Here is a 9,101-nt window from a genome sequence, read left to right as displayed (position 1 = left end):
TCACTGAAGCAGTCCATTAAACCTGGTTTGGATCAATATTTTAGAGGATAACGCATGTTAGGTTTGGGTTAGGTCTAGGATTTGCCCTCATCAGGCTCATACTTTCGCATATTTCTCATACTTCATGGCTAGATCCTGGGCTGTTTCTGGATTGTATCACGTAGTAATGCGGTACCACGCTGAAACAGTCAATTAAACCTGGTTTCGAACAATATTTTAGAGGATAACGCATGTTAGGTCTGGGTTAGGTCTGGGATTCGCCCTCATCAGGCTCATACTTTCGCATTTTTCACGTACTTGTTGAACTGATCCTGGGTTTTTTCTGGTTTGGGTCACGTAGTAATGTGGTACCACACTGAAACAGTCGATTAAACCAGGTTTCGATCAATATTTTTGAGGATAACGCATGTTAGGTCTAGGTTAGCCCTGGGATTTTCACTCATCAGACTCATACTTTCGCATTCTTCACATACTTGTTGAACTGATCCTGGGTATTTTCTGGTTTGGATCACGTAGTAATGTGGGACCACACTGAAACAGTCAAATAAACCTGGTTTCGATCAATATTTTAGAGAATAATTCATGTTAGGTCTAGGTTTGGTCTGGGATTTTCCCTCATCAGGCTCATACTTTCGCGTTTTTCACATACTTGTTGAACAGATCATGGGTTTTTTCTGGTTTGGGTCACGTAGTAGTGTGATACCACACTGAAACAGTCGATTAAACCTGGTTTCGATCAATATTTTAGAGGATAACGCATGTTAGGTCTAGGTTAGCCCTGGGATTTTCACTCATCAGACTCATACTTTCGCATTCTTCACATACTTGTTGACCTGATCGAGGGTTTTTTCTGCTTTGGATCACGTAGTAAAGTGGTACCACACTAAAACAGTCAATTAAACCTGATTGCGATCAATATTTTAGAGGTTAACGAAAGTTATGTCTAGTTTAGGTCTGGGATTTGCCCTAATCAGACTCATACTTTCGCATACTTCACATACTTGTTGAACAGATCCTGGGTTTTTTTCTGATTTGGATCACGTAGTAATGTGGTACCACACTGAAACAGTCGATTAAACCTGGTTTCGATCAATATTTTTGAGGATAACGCATGTTAGGTCTAGGTTAGGCCGAGGATTTTCACTCATCAGACTCATACTTTCGCATTCTTCACATACTTGTTGAACGGATCCTGGGTTTTTTCTGGTTTGGATCGCGTAGTAATGTGGGTCCACACTGAAACAGTCAATTAAACCTGGTTTCGATCAATATTTTAGAGAATAATCCATGTTAGGTCTAGGTTAGGTCTGGGATTTGCTCTCATCAGGCCCATTCTTTCGCATATTTCTCATACTTGATGGCTAGATCCTGGGCTTTTTCTGGTTTGGGTCACGTAGTAATGTGGTACCACACTGAAACAGTCGATTGAACCTGGTTTCGATTAATATTTTAGAGAATAATTCCTGTTAGGTCAAGGTTAGGTCTGGGATTTCCTCTCATCAGGCTCATTCTTTCGCATATTTCTCATACTTGATGGCTAGATCCTGGGCTTTTTCTGAATTGGATCACGTAGTAATGTGTTACCACACTGAAACAGTCAATTAAACCTGGTTTCGCTCAATAGCTTAGAAGATAACGCATGTTAGGTCTAGGTTAGGCCTGGGATTTGCCCTCGTCAGGGTCATACTTTCGCAGTTTTAACATACATGTTGGCCTGATCGAGGGTTTTTTCTGCTTTGGATCACGTAGTAAAGTGGTACCACACTGAAGCAGTCCATTAAACCTGGTTTGGATCAATATTTTAGAGGATAACGCATGTTAGGTTTGGGTTAGGTCTAGGATTTGCCCTCATCAGGCTCATACTTTCGCATATTTCTCATACTCCATGGCTAGATCCTGGGCTGTTTCTGGATTGTATCACGTAGTAATGTGGTACCACGCTGAAACAGTCAATTAAACCTGGTTTCGATCAATATTTTAGAGGATAACGCAAGTTAGGTCTGGGATAGGTCTGGGATTCGCCCTCATCAGGCTCATACTTCCGCGTTTTTCACATACTTGTTGAACTGATCCCGGGCTATTTCTGGATTGGATCGCATAGTAATGTGGTACCACACTGAAACAGTCGATCAAACTAGGTTTCGATCAATATTTTTGAGGATAACGCATGTTAGGTCTAGGTTAGGCCTGGGATTTTCACTCATCAGACTCATACTTTCGCATTCTTCACATACTTGTTGAACGGATCCTGGGTTTTTTCTGGTTTGGATCACGTAGTAATGTGGGACCACACTGAAACAATCAATTAAACCTGGTCTTGATAAATATTTTAGAGGATAACGCATGTTAGGTCTGGGTTAGGTCTAGGATTTGCCCGCGTCAGGCTCATACTTTCACATATTTCTCATACTTGATGGCTAGATCCGGGGCTATTTCTGGATTGGATCACGTAGTAATGTGGTACCACACTGAAACAGTCGATTAAAGCAAGTTTCGATCAATATTTTTGAGGATAACGCATGTTAGGTCTAGGTTAGGCCTGGGATTTGCCCTCATCAGGCTCATTCTTTCGCATATTTCTCATACTTGATGGCTAGATCCTGGAGTTTTTCTGGATTGCATCACGTAGTAATGTGGTACCACACTGAAACAGTCAATTAAACCTGGTTTCCATCAATATTTTAGAGGACAACGCATGTTAGGTCTGGGATAGGCCTGGGATTTGCCCTCATCAGGATCATACTTTCGCAGTTTTATCATACATGTTGACCTGATCGAGCGTTTTTTCTGCTTTGCATCACGTAGTAAAGTGGTACCACACTGAAGCAGTCCATTAAACCTGGTTTGGATCAATATTTTAGAGGATAACGCATGTTAGGTCTAGGTTAGGCCTGGGATTTTCACTCATCAGACTCATACTTTCGCATTCTTCACATACTTGTTGAACGGATCCTGGGTTTTTTCTGGTTTGGATCACGTAGTACTGTGGGATCACACTGAAACAGTCAATTAAACCTGATTTCGATCAATATTTTAGAGAATAATTCATGTTAGGTCTAGGTTATGTCTTGGATTTGCTCTCATCAGGCTCATTCTTTCGCATATTTCTCATACTTGATGGCTTGATCCTGGGCTCTTTCTGGATTGCATCACGTAGTAATGAAGTACAACACTGAAACAGTCAATTAAACCTGGTTTCCATCAATACCTTAGAGGACAACGCAAGTTAGGTCTGGGATATGTCTGGGATTTGCCCTCAACAGGCTCATACTTTCGCGTTTTTCACATACTTGTTGAACAGATCCTGGGTTTTTTCTGGTTTGGATCACGTAGTAATGTGGGATCACACTGAAACAGTCAATTAAACCTGATTTCGATCAATATTTTAGAGAATAATTCATGTTAGGTCTAGGTTAGGTCCGGGATTTGCTCTCATCAGGCTCATACTTTCGCATTCTTCACATACTTGTTGAACTGATCCTGGGTTTTTTCTGGTTTGGATCACGTAGTAATGTGGTGCCACACTGAAACAGTCCATTAAACCTGGTTTCGATCAATATTTTAGAGGATAACGCATGTTAGGTCTAGGTTAGCTCTGGGATTTTCACTCTTCAGACTCATACTTTCGCATTCTTCACATACTTGTTGAACAGATCCTGGGTTTTTTCGGGTTTGGATCACGTAGTAGTGTGGTACCACACTGAAACAGTCCATTAAACCTGGTTTGGATCAATATTTTAGAGGATAACGCATGTTAGGTCTAGGTTAGGTCTGGGATTTTCACTCATCAGACTCATACTTTCGCGTTCTTCACATACTTGTTGAACGGATCCTGGGTTTTTTCTGGTTTGGATCACGTAGTAATGTGGGACCACACTGAAACAGTCAATTAAACCTGATTTCGATCAATATTTTAGAGAATAATTCATGTTAGGTCTAGGTTAGGTCTGGGATTTGCTCTCATCAGGCTTATTCTTTCGCATATTTCTCATACTTGATGGCTAGATCCTGGGCTCTTTCTGGATTGCATCACGTAGTAATGAAGTACAACACTAAATCAGTCAATTAAACCTGGTTTCCATCAATACCTTAGAGGACAACGCAAGTTAGGTCTACGTTAGGTCTGGGATTTTCACTCATCTGACTCATACTTTCGCGTTCTTCACATACTTGTTGAACGGATCCTGGGTTTTTTCTGGTTTGGATCACGTAGTAGTGTGGTACCACACTGAAACAGTCCATTAAACCTGGTTTGGATCAATATTTTAGAGGATAACGCATGTTAGGTCTAGGTTAGGTCTGGGATTTTCTCTCATCAGACTCATACATTCGCATTCTTCACATACTTGTTGAACGGATCCTGGGTTTTTTCTGGTTTGGATCACGTAGTAATGTGGGACCACACTGAAACAGTCAATTAAACCTGATTTCGATCAATATTTTAGAGAATAATTCATGTTAGGTCTAGGTTAGGTCTGGGATTTGCTCTCATCAGGCTTATTCTTTCGCATATTTCTCATACTTGATGGCTAGATCCTGGGCTCTTTCTGGATTGCATCACGTAGTAATGAAGTACAACACTAAATCAGTCAATTAAACCTGGTTTCCATCAATATCTTAGAGGACAACGCAAGTTAGGTCTAGGTTAGGTCTGGGATTTGCCCTCATCAGGCTCATACTTTCGCGTTTTTCACATACTTGTTGAACAGATCCTGGGTTTTTTCTGGTTTGGATCACGTAGTAGTGTGGTACCACACTGAAACAGTCCATTAAACCTGGTTTGGATCAATATTTTAGAGGATAACGCATGTTAGGTCTAGGTTAGGTCTGGGATTTTCACTCATCAGACTCATACTTTCGCATTCTTCACATACTTGTTGAACGGAGCCTGGGTTTTTTCTGGTTTGGATCACGTAGTAATGTGGTACCACGCTGAAACAGTCAATTAAACCTGGTTTCGATCAATATTTTTGAGGATAACGCAAGTTAGGTCTGGGATAGGTCTGGAATTCGCCCTCATCAGGCTCATACTTTCGCGTTTTTCACATACTTGTTGAACAGATCATGGGTTTTTTCTGGTTTGGATCACGTAGTAGTGTGATACCACACTGAAACAGTCGATTAAACCTGGTTTCGATCAATATTTTAGAGGATAACGCATGTTAGGTCTAGGTTAGCCCTGGGATTTTCACTCATCAGACTCATACTTTCGCATTCTTCACATACTTGTTGAACTGATCCTGGGTTTTTTCTGGTTTGGATCACGTAGTAGTGTGATACCACACTGAAACAGTCCATTTAACCTGGTTTGGATCAATATTTTAGAGGAGAACGCATGTTAGGTCTAGGTTAGGCCTGGGATTTTCACTCATCAGACACATACTTTCGTATTCTTCACATACTTGTTGAACGGATCCTGGGTTTTTTCTGGTTTGGATCACGTAGTAATGTGGTACCACACTGAAACGGTGAATTAAACCTGGTTTCCATCAATATTTTAGAGGACAACGCATGTTAGGTCTGGGATAGGCCTGGGATTTGCCCTCATCAGGATCATACATTCGCAGTTTTAACATACATGTTGACCTGATCGAGCGTTTTTTCTGCTTTGCATCACGTAGTAAAGTGGTACCACACTGAAGCAGTCCATTAAACCTGGTTTGGATCAATATTTTAGAGGATAACGCATGTTAGGTTTGGGTTAGGTCTTGGATTTGCCCTCATCAGGCTCATACTTTCGCATTCTTCACATACTTGTTGAACGGATCCTGGGTTTTTTCTGGTTTGGATCACGTAGAAGTGTGGGACCTCACTGAAACAGTCAATTAAACCTGGTTTCGATCAATATTTTAGAGAATAGTTCATGTTAGTTCTAGGTTAGGTCTGGGATTTGCTCTCATCAGGCTCATTCTTTCGCATATTTCTCATACTTGATGGCTAGATCCTGGGCTATTTCTGGATTGCATCACGTAGTAATGAAGTACAACACTGAAACAGTCAATTAAATCAGGTTTCGATCAATATTTTAGAGGATAACGCAAGTTAGGTCTGGGATAGGTCTGGGATTCGCCCTCATCAGGCTCATACTTTCGCATTCTTCACATACTTGTTGAACTGATCCTGGGTTTTTTCTGGTTTGGATCACGTAGTAATGTGGGACCACACTGAAACAGTCAATTAAACCTGGTTTCGATCAATATTTTAGAGAATAATTCATGTTAGGTCTAGGTTTGGTCTGGGATTTGTCCTCATCAGGCTCATACTTTCGCGTTTTTCACATACTTGTTGAACAGATCATGGGTTTTTTCTGGTTTGGGTCACGTAGTAATGCGGTACCACGCTGAAACAGTCAACTAAACCTGGTTTCGAACAATATTTTAGAGGATAACGCATGTTAGGTCTGGGTTAGGTCTGGGATTCGCCCTCATCAGGCTCATACTTTCGCATTTTTCACGTACTTGTTGAACTGATCCTGGGTTTTTTCTGGTTTGGGTCACGTAGTAATGTGGTACCACACTGAAACAGTCGATTAAACCAGGTTTCGATCAATATTTCTGAGGATAACGCATGTTAGGTCTAGGTTAGGTCTGGGATTTGCTCTCATCAGGCTTATTCTTTCGCATATTTCTCATACTTGATGGCTAGATCCTGGGCTCTTTCTGGATTGCATCACGTAGTAATGAAGTACAACACTAAATCAGTCATTTAAACCTGGTTTCCATCAATACCTTAGAGGACAACGCAAGTTAGGTCTACGTTAGGTCTGGGATTTTCACTCATCTGACTCATACTTTCGCGTTCTTCACATACTTGTTGAACGGATCCTGGGTTTTTTCTGGTTTGGATCACGTAGTAGTGTGGTACCACACTGAAACAGTCCATTAAACCTGGTTTGGATCAATATTTTAGAGGATAACGCATGTTAGGTCTAGGTTAGGTCTGGGATTTTCTCTCATCAGACTCATACATTCGCATTCTTCACATACTTGTTGAACGGATCCTGGGTTTTTTCTGGTTTGGATCACGTAGTAATGTGGGACCACACTGAAACAGTCAATTAAACCTGATTTCGATCAATATTTTAGAGAATAATTCATGTTAGGTCTAGGTTAGGTCTGGGATTTGCTCTCATCAGGCTTATTCTTTCGCATATTTCTCATACTTGATGGCTAGATCCTGGGCTCTTTCTGGATTGCATCACGTAGTAATGAAGTACAACACTAAATCAGTCAATTAAATCAGGTTTCGATCAATATTTTAGAGGATAACGCAAGTTAGGTCTGGGATAGGTCTGGGATTTGACCTCATCAGACTCATACTTTCACACACTTCACATACTCCTTGAACAGATCCTGGGTTATTTTCTGGGTTGGATCACATAGTAATGTGGTACCACACTGAAACAGTCGATTAAACCAGGTTTCGATCAATATTTTAGAGGATAACGCATGTTAGGTCTAGGTTAGGCCTGGGATTTTCACTCATCAGACTCATACTTTCGCATTCTTCACATACTTGTTGAACGGAGCCTGGGTTTTTTCTGGTTTGGATCACGTAGTAATGTGGTACCACGCTGAAACAGTCAATTAAACCTGGTTTCGATCAATATTTTTGAGGATAACGCAAGTTAGGTCTGGGATAGGTCTGGAATTCGCCCTCATCAGGCTCATACTTTCGCGTTTTTCACATACTTGTTGAACAGATCATGGGTTTTTTCTGGTTTGGATCACGTAGTAGTGTGATACCACACTGAAACAGTCGATTAAACCTGGTTTCGATCAATATTTTAGAGGATAACGCATGTTAGGTCTAGGTTAGCCCTGGGATTTTCACTCATCAGACTCATACTTTCGCATTCTTCACATACTTGTTGAACTGATCCTGGGTTTTTTCTGGTTTGGATCACGTAGTAGTGTGATACCACACTGAAACAGTCCATTTAACCTGGTTTGGATCAATATTTTAGAGGAGAACGCATGTTAGGTCTAGGTTAGGCCTGGGATTTTCACTCATCAGACACATACTTTCGTATTCTTCACATACTTGTTGAACGGATCCTGGGTTTTTTCTGGTTTGGATCACGTAGTAATGTGGTACCACACTGAAACGGTGAATTAAACCTGGTTTCCATCAATATTTTAGAGGACAACGCATGTTAGGTCTGGGATAGGCCTGGGATTTGCCCTCATCAGGATCATACATTCGCAGTTTTAACATACATGTTGACCTGATCGAGCGTTTTTTCTGCTTTGCATCACGTAGTAAAGTGGTACCACACTGAAGCAGTCCATTAAACCTGGTTTGGATCAATATTTTAGAGGATAACGCATGTTAGGTTTGGGTTAGGTCTTGGATTTGCCCTCATCAGGCTCATACTTTCGCATTCTTCACATACTTGTTGAACGGATCCTGGGTTTTTTCTGGTTTGGATCACGTAGAAGTGTGGGACCTCACTGAAACAGTCAATTAAACCTGGTTTCGATCAATATTTTAGAGAATAGTTCATGTTAGTTCTAGGTTAGGTCTGGGATTTGCTCTCATCAGGCTCATTCTTTCGCATATTTCTCATACTTGATGGCTAGATCCTGGGCTATTTCTGGATTGCATCACGTAGTAATGAAGTACAACACTGAAACAGTCAATTAAATCAGGTTTCGATCAATATTTTAGAGGATAACGCAAGTTAGGTCTGGGATAGGTCTGGGATTCGCCCTCATCAGGCTCATACTTTCGCATTCTTCACATACTTGTTGAACTGATCCTGGGTTTTTTCTGGTTTGGATCACGTAGTAATGTGGGACCACACTGAAACAGTCAATTAAACCTGGTTTCGATCAATATTTTAGAGAATAATTCATGTTAGGTCTAGGTTTGGTCTGGGATTTGTCCTCATCAGGCTCATACTTTCGCGTTTTTCACATACTTGTTGAACAGATCATGGGTTTTTTCTGGTTTGGGTCACGTAGTAATGCGGTACCACGCTGAAACAGTCAACTAAACCTGGTTTCGAACAATATTTTAGAGGATAACGCATGTTAGGTCTGGGTTAGGTCTGGGATTCGCCCTCATCAGGCTCATACTTTCGCATTTTTCACGTACTT

The sequence above is a fragment of the Colletes latitarsis genome, unplaced genomic scaffold, assembly GCF_051014445.1.
Source record: "Colletes latitarsis isolate SP2378_abdomen unplaced genomic scaffold, iyColLati1 scaffold0007, whole genome shotgun sequence".
Taxonomy (NCBI): domain Eukaryota; kingdom Metazoa; phylum Arthropoda; class Insecta; order Hymenoptera; family Colletidae; genus Colletes; species Colletes latitarsis.
The sequence above is the reverse complement of the archived record's forward strand: the minus strand, read 5'-3'. Positions refer to the sequence as shown.